The sequence below is a fragment of the Carcharodon carcharias genome, chromosome 14 (genome assembly GCF_017639515.1).
Source record: "Carcharodon carcharias isolate sCarCar2 chromosome 14, sCarCar2.pri, whole genome shotgun sequence".
NCBI classification, from domain to species: domain Eukaryota; kingdom Metazoa; phylum Chordata; class Chondrichthyes; order Lamniformes; family Lamnidae; genus Carcharodon; species Carcharodon carcharias.
The window spans coordinates 94999455-95011489 of NC_054480.1; positions in this window are offsets into that span (position 1 = coordinate 94999455).

Sequence of the window (12035 nt, forward strand, 5' to 3'; positions counted from 1 at the left end):
CTCTCTCACTCCGCTCCGTCCCGTTCTCTCTCTCACTCCGCCCCGTCCCATTCTCTCTGTCACTCCGCTCCGTCCCATTCTCTCTCTCACTCCGCCCCGTCCCATTCTCTCTCTCACTCCGCCCCGTCCCATTCTCTCTCTCACTCCGCCCCGTCCCATTCTCTCTCTCACTCCGCCCCGTCCCATTCTCTCTCTCACTCCGTTCCGTCCCATTCTCTCTCTCCACTCCGTTCCGTCCCATTCTCTTACTCCACTCCGTCCCATTGTCTCTCTCACTCCGCTCCGTCCCATTCTCTCACTCCGCCCCGTCCCATTTTCTCTCTCACTCCACCCCGTCCCATTCTCTCTCTCACTCCGCCCCGTCCCATTCTTTCTCTCACTCCGCCCCGTCCCATTCTCTCTCTCTCCGCCCCGTCCCCTTCTCTCTCTCTCCGACCCGTCCCCTTCTCTCTCTCACTCCGCCCCGTCCCATTCTCTCTCTCACTCCGCCCCGTCCCATTCTCTCTCTCATTCCGCCCCGTCCCATTCTCTCTCTCACTCCGCCCCGTCCCATTCTCTCTCTCACTTCGCCCCGTCCCATTCTCTCTCTCACTCCGCCCCGTCCCATTCTCTCTCTCACTCCGCCCCGTCCCATTCTCTCTCTCACTCCGCCCCGTCCCATTCTCTCTCTCACTCCGCCCCGTCCCATTCTCTCTCTCACTCCGCCCCGTCCCATTCTCTCTCTCACTCCGCCCCGTCCCATTCTCTCTCTCACTCCGCTCCGTCCCATTCTCTCTCTCACTCCGCCCCGCCCCATTCTCTCTCTCACTCCGCCCAGTCCCATTCTCTCTCTCACTCCGCCCATTCCCATTCTCTCTATCACTCCGCCCCGTCCCATTCCCTCTCTCACTCCGCCCCGCCCCATTCTCTCTCTCACTCCGCCCCGTCCCATTCTCTCTCTCACTCCGTTCCGTCCCATTCTCTCACTCCACTCCGTCCCATTCTCTCTCTCACTCCGCTCCGTCCCATTCTCTCACTCCGTTCCGTCCCATTCTCTCACTCCCCTCCGTTCCGTCCCATTCTCTCACTCCGCTCCGTCCCATTCTCTCTCTCACTCCGCTCCGTCCCATTCTCTCTCTCACTCCGCTCCGTCCCATTCTCTCTCTCACTCCGCCCCGTCCCATTCTCTCTCTCACTCCGCCCCGTCCCATTCTCTCTCTCACTCCGCCCCGTCCCATTCTCTCTCTCACTCCGTTCCGTCCCATTCTCTCTCTCCCCTCCGTTCCGTCCCATTCTCTCACTCCACTCCGTCCCATTGTCTCTCTCACTCCGCTCCGTCCCATTCTCTCACTCCGCCCCGTCCCATTCTCTCTCTCACTCCACCCCGTCCCATTCTCTCTCTCACTCCGCCCCGTCCCGTTCTCTCTCTCACTCCGCCCCGTCCCGTTCTCTCTCACTCCGCCCCGTCCCATTCTCTCTCTCACTCCGCCCCGTCCCGTTCTCTCTCTCACTCCGCCCCGTCCCATTCTCTCTCTCACTCCGTTCCGTCCCATTCTCTCTCTCCCCTCCGTTCCGTCCCATTCTCTCACTCCACTCCGTCCCATTGTCTCTCTCACTCCGCTCCGTCCCATTCTCTCACTCCGCCCCGTCCCATTCTCTCTCTCACTCCACCCCGTCCCATTCTCTCTCTCACTCCGCCCCGTCCCATTCTTTCTCTCACTCCGCCCCGTCCCATTCTTTCTCTCACTCCGCCCCGTCCCATTCTCTCTCTCTCCGTTCCGTCCCATTCTCTCTCTCTCCGTTCCGTCCCATTCTCTCACTCCGCTCCGTCCCATTCTCTCCCTCACTCCGCCCCGTCCCATTCTCTCACTCCGCTCCGTTCCATTCTCACTCTCACTCCGCCCCGACCCATTCTCTCTCTCACTCCGCTCCGTCCCGTTCTCTCTCTCACTCCGCCCCGTCCCATTCTCTCTGTCACTCCGCTCCGTCCCATTCTCTCTCTCACTCCGCCCCGTCCCATTCTCTCTCTCACTCCGCCCCGTCCCATTCTCTCTCTCACTCCGCCCCGTCCCATTCTCTCTCTCACTCCGCCCCGTCCCATTCTCTCTCTCACTCCGTTCCGTCCCATTCTCTCTCTCCCCTCCGTTCCGTCCCATTCTCTCACTCCACTCCGTCCCATTGTCTCTCTCACTCCGCTCCGTCCCATTCTCTCACTCCGCCCCGTCCCATTCTCTCTCTCACTCCACCCCGTCCCATTCTCTCTCTCACTCCGCCCCGTCCCATTCTTTCTCTCACTCCGCCCCGTCCCATTCTCTCTCTCTCCGTTCCGTCCCATTCTCTCTCTCTCCGCTCCGTCCCATTCTCTCTCTCATTCCGTTCCTTCCCATTCTCTCTCTCACTCCGCTCCGTCCCATTCTCTCACTCCACTCCGTCCCATTCTATCTCTCACTCCGCTCCGTCCCATTCTCTCACTCCGTTCCGTCCCATTCTCTCACTCCCCTCTGTTCCGTCCCACTCTCTCACTCCCCTCCGTTCCGTCCCATTCTCTCACTCCGCTCCGTCCGATTCTCTCTCTCACTCCGGTCCGTCCCATTCTCTCTCTCACTCCGCCCCGTCCCATTCTCTCTCTCTCACTCCGCCCCGTCCCATTCTGTCTCTCACTCCGTTCCGTCCCATTGTCTCTCTCCCCTCCGTTCCGTCCCATTCTCTCACTCCACTCCGTCCCATTCTCTCTCTCACTCCGCTCCGTCCCATTCTCTCACTCCGCCCCGTCCCATTCTCTCTCTCACTCCGCCCCGTCCCATTCTCTCTCTCACTCCGCCCCGTCCCATTCTCTCTCTCACTCCGCCCCGTTCCATTCTCTCTCTCACTCCGCCCCGTCCCATTCTCTCTCTCTCCGTTCCGTCCTATTCTCTCTCTCTCCGTTCCGTCCCATTCTCTCACTCCGCTCCGTCCCATTCTCTCCCTCATTCCGCCCCGTCCCATTCTCTCACTCCGCTCCGTCCCATTCTCAATCTCACTCCGCCCCGTCCCATTCTCTCTCTCACTCCGCCCCGTCCCGTTCTCTCTCTCACTCCGCCCCGTCCCGTTCTCTCTCTCACTCCGCCCCGTCCCGTTCTCTCTCTCACTCCGCCCCGTCCCGTTCTCTCTCTCACTCCGCCCCGTCCCGTTCTCTCTCTCACTCCGCCCCGTCCCGTTCTCTCTCTCACTCCGCCCCGTCCCGTTCTCTCTCTCACTCCGCCCCGTCCCGTTCTCTCTCTCACTCCGCCCCGTCCCATTCTCTCTCTCACTCCGCCCCGTCCCATTCTTTCTCTCACTCCGCCCCATCCCATTCTCTCTCTCTCCGTTCCGTCCCATTCTCTCTCTCTCCGTTCCGTCCCATTCTCTCACTCCGCTCCGTCCCATTCTCTCCCTCACTCCGCCCCGTCCCATTCTCTCACTCCGCTCCGTCCCATTCTCACTCTCACTCCGCCCCGACCCATTCTCTCTCTCACTCCGCCCCGTCCCGTTCTCTCTCTCACTCCGCCCCGTCCCATTCTCTCTGTCACTCCGCTCCGTCCCATTCTCTCTCTCACTCCGCCCCGTCCCATTCTCTCTCTCACTCCGCCCCGTCCCATTCTCTCTCTCACTCCGCCCCGTCCCATTCTCTCTCTCACTCCGTTCCGTCCCATTCTCTCTCTCCCCTCCGTTCCGTCCCATTCTCTCACTCCACTCCGTCCCATTGTCTCTCTCACTCCGCTCGGTCCCATTCTCTCACTCCGCCCCGTCCCATTCTCTCTCTCACTCCACCCCGTCCCATTCTCTCTCTCACTCCGCCCCGTCCCATTCTTTCTCTCACTCCGCCCCGTCCCATTCTCTCTCTCTCCGTTCCGTCCCATTCTCTCTCTCTCCGTTCCGTCCCATTCTCTCACTCCGCTCCGTCCCATTCTCTCCCTCACTCCGCCCCGTCCCATTCTCTCACTCCGCTCCGTCCCATTCTCACTCTCACTCCGCCCCGACCCATTCTCTCTCTCACTCCGCCCCGTCCCATTCTCTCTCTCACTCCGCCCCGTCCCATTCTCTCTCTCACTCCGCCCCGTCCCATTCTCTCTCTCACTCCGCCCCGTCCCATTCTCACTCTCACTCCGCCCCGTCCCATTCTCTCTCTCACTCCGTTCCGTCCCATTCTCTCTCTCCCCTCCGTTCCGTCCCATTCTCTCACTCCACTCCGTCCCATTGTCTCTCTCACTCCGCTCCGTCCCATTCTCTCACTCCGCCCCGTCCCATTCTCTCTCTCACTCCACCCCGTCCCATTCTCTCTCTCACTCCGCCCCGTCCCATTCTTTCTCTCACTCCGCCCCGTCCCATTCTCTCTCTCTCCGTTCCGTCCCATTCTCTCTCTCTCCGTTCCGTCCCATTCTCTCACTCCGCTCCGTCCCATTCTCTCCCTCACTCCGCCCCGTCCCATTCTCTCACTCCGCTCCGTTCCATTCTCACTCTCACTCCGCCCCGACCCATTCTCTCTCTCACTCCGCTCCGTCCCGTTCTCTCTCTCACTCCGCCCCGTCCCATTCTCTCTGTCACTCCGCTCCGTCCCATTCTCTCTCTCACTCCGCCCCGTCCCATTCTCTCTCTCACTCCGCCCCGTCCCATTCTCTCTCTCACTCCGCCCCGTCCCATTCTCTCTCTCACTCCGTTCCGTCCCATTCTCTCTCTCCCCTCCGTTCCGTCCCATTCTCTCACTCCACTCCGTCCCATTGTCTCTCTCACTCCGCTCCGTCCCATTCTCTCACTCCGCCCCGTCCCATTCTCTCTCTCACTCCACCCCGTCCCATTCTCTCTCTCACTCCGCCCCGTCCCATTCTTTCTCTCACTCCGCCCCGTCCCATTCTCTCTCCGTTCCGTCCCATTCTCTCTCTCTCCGCTCCGTCCCATTCTCTCTCTCATTCCGTTCCTTCCCATTCTCTCTCTCACTCCGCTCCGTCCCATTCTCTCACTCCACTCCGTCCCATTCTATCTCTCACTCCGCTCCGTCCCATTCTCTCACTCCGTTCCGTCCCATTCTCTCACTCCCCTCTGTTCCGTCCCACTCTCTCACTCCCCTCCGTTCCGTCCCATTCTCTCACTCCGCTCCGTCCGATTCTCTCTCTCACTCCGGTCCGTCCCATTCTCTCTCTCACTCCGCCCCGTCCCATTCTCTCTCTCTCACTCCGCCCCGTCCCATTCTCTCTCTCACTCCGTTCCGTCCCATTGTCTCTCTCCCCTCCGTTCCGTCCCATTCTCTCACTCCACTCCGTCCCATTCTCTCTCTCACTCCGCTCCGTCCCATTCTCTCACTCCGCCCCGTCCCATTCTCTCTCTCACTCCGCCCCGTCCCATTCTCTCTCTCACTCCGCCCCGTCCCATTCTCTCTCTCACTCCGCCCCGTTCCATTCTCTCTCTCACTCCGCCCCGTCCCATTCTCTCTCTCTCCGTTCCGTCCCATTCTCTCTCTCTCCGTTCCGTCCCATTCTCTCACTCCGCTCCGTCCCATTCTCTCCCTCATTCCGCCCCGTCCCATTCTCTCACTCCGCTCCGTCCCATTCTCAATCTCACTCCGCCCCGTCCCATTCTCTCTCTCACTCCGCCCCGTCCCGTTCTCTCTCTCACTCCGCCCCGTCCCGTTCTCTCTCTCACTCCGCCCCGTCCCGTTCTCTCTCTCACTCCGCCCCGTCCCGTTCTCTCTCTCACTCCGCCCCGTCCCGTTCTCTCTCTCACTCCGCCCCGTCCCGTTCTCTCTCTCACTCCGCACCGTCCCGTTCTCTCTCTCACTCCGCACCGTCCCGTTCTCTCTCTCACTCCGCCCCGTCCCATTCTCTCTCTCACTCCGCCCCGTCCCATTCTTTCTCTCACTCCGCCCCATCCCATTCTCTCTCTCTCCGTTCCGTCCCATTCTCTCTCTCTCCGTTCCGTCCCATTCTCTCACTCCGCTCCGTCCCATTCTCTCCCTCACTCCGCCCCGTCCCATTCTCTCACTCCGCTCCGTCCCATTCTCACTCTCACTCCGCCCCGACCCATTCTCTCTCTCACTCCGCCCCGTCCCGTTCTCTCTCTCACTCCGCCCCGTCCCATTCTCTCTGTCACTCCGCTCCGTCCCATTCTCTCTCTCACTCCGCCCCGTCCCATTCTCTCTCTCACTCCGCCCCGTCCCATTCTCTCTCTCACTCCGTTCCGTCCCATTCTCTCTCTCCCCTCCGTTCCGTCCCATTCTCTCACTCCACTCCGTCCCATTGTCTCTCTCACTCTGCTCCGTCCCATTCTCTCACTCCGCCCCGTCCCATTCTCTCTCTCACTCCACCCCGTCCCATTCTCTCTCTCACTCCGCCCCGTCCCATTCTTTCTCTCACTCCGCCCCGTCCCATTCTCTCTCCGTTCCGTCCCATTCTCTCTCTCTCCGCTCCGTCCCATTCTCTCTCTCATTCCGTTCCTTCCCATTCTCTCTCTCACTCCGCTCCGTCCCATTCTCTCACTCCACTCCGTCCCATTCTATCTCTCACTCCGCTCCGTCCCATTCTCTCACTCCGTTCCGTCCCATTCTCTCACTCCCCTCTGTTCCGTCCCACTCTCTCACTCCCCTCCGTTCCGTCCCATTCTCTCACTCCGCTCCGTCCGATTCTCTCTCTCACTCCGGTCCGTCCCATTCTCTCTCTCACTCCGCCCCGTCCCATTCTCTCTCTCTCACTCCGCCCCGTCCCATTCTCTCTCTCACTCCGTTCCGTCCCATTGTCTCTCTCCCCTCCGTTCCGTCCCATTCTCTCACTCCACTCCGTCCCATTCTCTCTCTCACTCCGCTCCGTCCCATTCTCTCACTCCGCCCCGTCCCATTCTCTCTCTCACTCCGCCCCGTCCCATTCTCTCTCTCACTCCGCCCCGTCCCATTCTCTCTCTCACTCCGCCCCGTTCCATTCTCTCTCTCACTCCGCCCCGTCCCATTCTCTCTCTCTCCGTTCCGTCCCATTCTCTCTCTCTCCGTTCCGTCCCATTCTCTCACTCCGCTCCGTCCCATTCTCTCCCTCATTCCGCCCCGTCCCATTCTCTCACTCCGCTCCGTCCCATTCTCAATCTCACTCCGCCCCGTCCCATTCTCTCTCTCACTCCGCCCCGTCCCGTTCTCTCTCTCACTCCGCCCCGTCCCGTTCTCTCTCTCACTCCGCCCCGTCCCGTTCTCTCTCTCACTCCGCCCCGTCCCGTTCTCTCTCTCACTCCGCCCCGTCCCGTTCTCTCTCTCACTCCGCCCCGTCCCGTTCTCTCTCTCACTCCGCACCGTCCCGTTCTCTCTCTCACTCCGCACCGTCCCGTTCTCTCTCTCACTCCGCCCCGTCCCATTCTCTCTCTCACTCCGCCCCGTCCCATTCTTTCTCTCACTCCGCCCCATCCCATTCTCTCTCTCTCCGTTCCGTCCCATTCTCTCTCTCTCCGTTCCGTCCCATTCTCTCACTCCGCTCCGTCCCATTCTCTCCCTCACTCCGCCCCGTCCCATTCTCTCACTCCGCTCCGTCCCATTCTCACTCTCACTCCGCCCCGACCCATTCTCTCTCTCACTCCGCCCCGTCCCGTTCTCTCTCTCACTCCGCCCCGTCCCATTCTCTCTGTCACTCCGCTCCGTCCCATTCTCTCTCTCACTCCGCCCCGTCCCATTCTCTCTCTCACTCCGCCCCGTCCCATTCTCTCTCTCACTCCGCCCCGTCCCATTCTCTCTCTCACTCCGTTCCGTCCCATTCTCTCTCTCCCCTCCGTTCCGTCCCATTCTCTCACTCCACTCCGTCCCATTGTCTCTCTCACTCCGCTCCGTCCCATTCTCTCACTCCGCCCCGTCCCATTCTCTCTCTCACTCCACCCCGTCCCATTCTCTCTCTCACTCCGCCCCGTCCCATTCTTTCTCTCACTCCGACCCGTCCCATTCTCTCTCTCTCCGTTCCGTCCCATTCTCTCTCTCTCCGTTCCGTCCCATTCTCTCACTCCGCTCCGTCCCATTCTCTCCCTCACTCCGCCCCGTCCCATTCTCTCACTCCGCTCCGTCCCATTCTCACTCTCAATCCGCCCCGACCCATTCTCTCTCTCACTCCGCCCCGTCCCATTCTCTCTCTCACTCCGCCCCGTCCCATTCTCTCTCTCACTCCGCCCCGTCCCATTCTCTCTCTCACTCCGCCCCGTCCCATTCTCACTCTCACTCCGCCCCGTCCCATTCTCTCTCTCTCACTCCGCCCCGTCCCATTCTCTCTCTCACTCCGTTCCGTCCCATTCTCTCACTCCCCTCCGTTCCGTCCCATTCTCTCACTCCGCTCCGTCCCATTCTATCACTCCGCTCCGTCCCAGTCTCTCTCTCACTCCGCTCCGTGCCATTCTCTCTCTCACTCCGCTCCGTCCCATTCTCTCTCTCACTCCGCTCCGTCCCATTCTCTCACTCCACTCCGTCCCATTCTCTCCCTCACTCCGCCCCGTCCCATTCTCTCACTCCGCTCCGTCCCAATCTCACTCTCACTCCACCCCGACCCATTCTCTCTCTCACTCCGCCCCGTCCCATTCTCTCTCTCACTCCGCCCCGTCCCATTCTCTCTCTCACTCCGCCCCGTCCCATTCTCTCTCTCACTCCGCCCCGTCCCATTCTCTCTCACTCCGCCCCGTCCCATTCTCTCTCTCACTCCGCCCCGTCCCATTCTCTCTCTCACTCCGCCCCGTCCCATTCTCTCTCTCACTCCGCCCCGTCCCATTCTCTCTCTCACTCCGCCCCGTCCCATTCTCTCTCTCACTCCGCCCCGTCCCATTCTCTCTCTCACTCCGTTCCGTCCCATTCTCTCACTCCACTCCGTCCCATTCTCTCTCTCACTCCGCTCCGTCCCATTCTCTCTCTCACTCCGTTCCGTCCCATTCTCTCACCCCCCTCCGTTCCGTCCCATTCTCTCACTCCGCTCCGTGCCATTCTCTCACTCCGCTCCATCCCATTCTCTCACTCCGCTCCATCCCATTCTCTCTCTCACTCCGCTCCGTGCCATTCTCTCTCTCACTCCGCTCCGTGCCATTCTCTCTCTCACTCCGCTCCGTCCCATTCTCTCTCTCATTCCGCTCCTTCCCATTCTCTCTCTCACTCCGCCCCGTCCCATTCTCTCACTCCGCTCCGTCCCATTCTCACTCTCACTCCGCCCCGACCCATTCTCTCTCTCACTCCGCCCCGTCCCGTTCTCTCTCTCACTCCGCCCCGTCCCATTCTCTCTGTCACTCCGCTCCGTCCCATTCTCTCTCTCACTCCGCCCCGTCCCATTCTCTCTCTCACTCCGCCCCGTCCCATTCTCTCTCTCACTCCGCCCCGTCCCATTCTCTCTCTCACTCCGTTCCGTCCCATTCTCTCTCTCCCCTCCGTTCCGTCCCATTCTCTCACTCCACTCCGTCCCATTGTCTCTCTCACTCCGCTCCGTCCCATTCTCTCACTCCGCCCCGTCCCATTCTCTCTCTCACTCCACCCCGTCCATTCTCTCTCTCACTCCGCCCCGTCCCATTCTTTCTCTCACTCCGCCCCGTCCCATTCTCTCTCTCTCCGTTCCGTCCCATTCTCTCTCTCTCCGTTCCGTCCCATTCTCTCACTCCGCTCCGTCCCATTCTCTCCCTCACTCCGCCCCGTCCCATTCTCTCACTCCGCTCCGTCCCATTCTCACTCTCAATCCGCCCCGACCCATTCTCTCTCTCACTCCGCCCCGTCCCATTCTCTCTCTCACTCCGCCCCGTCCCATTCTCTCTCTCACTCCGCCCCGTCCCATTCTCTCTCTCACTCCGCCCCGTCCCATTCTCACTCTCACTCCGCCCCGTCCCATTCTCTCTCTCACTCCGCCCCGTCCCATTCTCTCTCTCACTCCGCCCCGTCCCATTCTCTCTCTCACTCCGTTCCGTCCCATTCTCTCACTCCCCTCCGTTCCGTCCCATTCTCTCACTCCGCTCCGTCCCATTCTCTCACTCCGCTCCGTCCCAGTCTCTCTCTCACTCCGCTCCGTGCCATTCTCTCTCTCACTCCGCTCCGTCCCATTCTCTCTCTCACTCCGCTCCGTCCCATTCTCTCACTCCACTCCGTCCCATTCTCTCCCTCACTCCGCCCCGTCCCATTCTCTCACTCCGCTCCGTCCCAATCTCACTCTCACTCCACCCCGACCCATTCTCTCTCTCACTCCGCCCCGTCCCATTCTCTCTCTCACTCCGCCCCGTCCCATTCTCTCTCTCACTCCGCCCCGTCCCATTCTCTCTCTCACTCCGCCCCGTCCCATTCTCTCTCACTCCGCCCCGTCCCATTCTCTCTCTCACTCCGCCCCGTCCCATTCTCTCTCTCACTCCGCCCCGTCCCATTCTCTCTCTCACTCCGCCCCGTCCCATTCTCTCTCTCACTCCGCCCCGTCCCATTCTCTCTCTCACTCCGCCCCGTCCCATTCTCTCTCTCAATCCGTTCCGACCCATTCTCTCACTCCACTCCGTCCCATTCTCTCTCTCACTCCGCTCCGTCCCATTCTCTCTCTCACTCCGTTCCGTCCCATTCTCTCACCCCCCTCCGTTCCGTCCCATTCTCTCACTCCGCTCCGTGCCATTCTCTCACTCCGCTCCATCCCATTCTCTCACTCCGCTCCGTCCCATTCTCTCTCTCACTCCGCTCCGTGCCATTCTCTCTCTCACTCCGCTCCGTCCCATTCTCTCTCTCATTCCGCTCCTTCCCATTCTCTCTCTCACTCCGCTCCGTTCCATTCTCTCACTCCACTCCGTCCCATTCTATCTCTCACTCCGCTCCGTCCCATTCTCTCACTCCGTTCCGTCCCATTCTCTCACTCCGTTCCGTCCCATTCTCTCACTCCCCTCCGTTCCGACCCATTCTCTCACTCCGCTCCGTCCGATTCTCTCTCTCACTCCGTTCCGTCCCATTCTCTCTCTCACTCCGCTCCGTCCCATTCTCTCTCTCACTCCGCTCCGTCCCATTCTCTCTCTCACTCCGCCCCGTCCCATTCTCTCTCTCTCACTCCGCCCCGTCCCATTCTCTCTCTCACTCCGCCCCGTCCCATTCTCTCTCTCACTCTGCCACGTCCCATTCTCTCTCACTCCGCCCCGTCCCATTCTCTCTCTCACTCCGCCCCGTCAAATTCTCTCTCTCACTCCGCCCCGTCCCATTCTCTCTCTCACTCCGCCCCGTCCCATTCTCTCTCTCACTCCGCCCCGTCCCATTCTCTCACTCACTCCGCCCCGTCCCATTCTCTCTCTCACTCCATTCCGTCCCATTCTCTCACTCCCCCCCGTTCCGTCCCATTCTCTCACTCCACTCCGTCCCATTCTCTCTCTCACTCCGCTCCGTCCCATTCTCTCTCTCAGTCCGTTCCGTCCCATTCTCTCACTCCCCTCCGTTCCGTCCCATTCTCTCACTCCGCTCCGTCCCATTCTCTCTCTCACTCCGCTCCGTCCCATTCTCTCTCTCACTCCGCTCCGTGCCATTCTCTCTCTCACTCCGCTCCGTGCCATTCTCTCTCTCACTCCGCTCCGTCCCATTCTCTCTCTCATTCCGTTCCTTCCCATTCTCTCTCTCACTCCGCTCCGTCCCATTCTCTCACTCCACTCCGTCCCATTCTATCTCTCACTCCGCTCCGTCCCATTCTCTCACTCCGTTCCGTCCCATTCTCTCACTCCCCTCTGTTCCGTCCCATTCTCTCACTCCCCTCCGTTCCGTCCCATTCTCTCACTCCGCTCCGTCCGATTCTCTCTCTCACTCCGGTCCGTCCCATTCTCTCTCTCACTCCGCCCCGTCCCATTCTCTCTCTCTCACTCCGCCCCGTCCCATTCTCTCTCTCACTCCGTTCCGTCCCATTGTCTCTCTCCCCTCCGTTCCGTCCCATTCTCTCACTCCACTCCGTCCCATTCTCTCTCTCACTCCGCTCCGTCCCATTCTCTCACTCCGCCCCGTCCCATTCTCTCTCTCACTCCGCCCCGTCCCATTCTCTCTCTCACTCCGCCCCGTCCCATTCTCTCTCTCACTCCGCCCCGTTCCATTCTCTCTCTCACTCCGCCCCGTCCCATTCTCT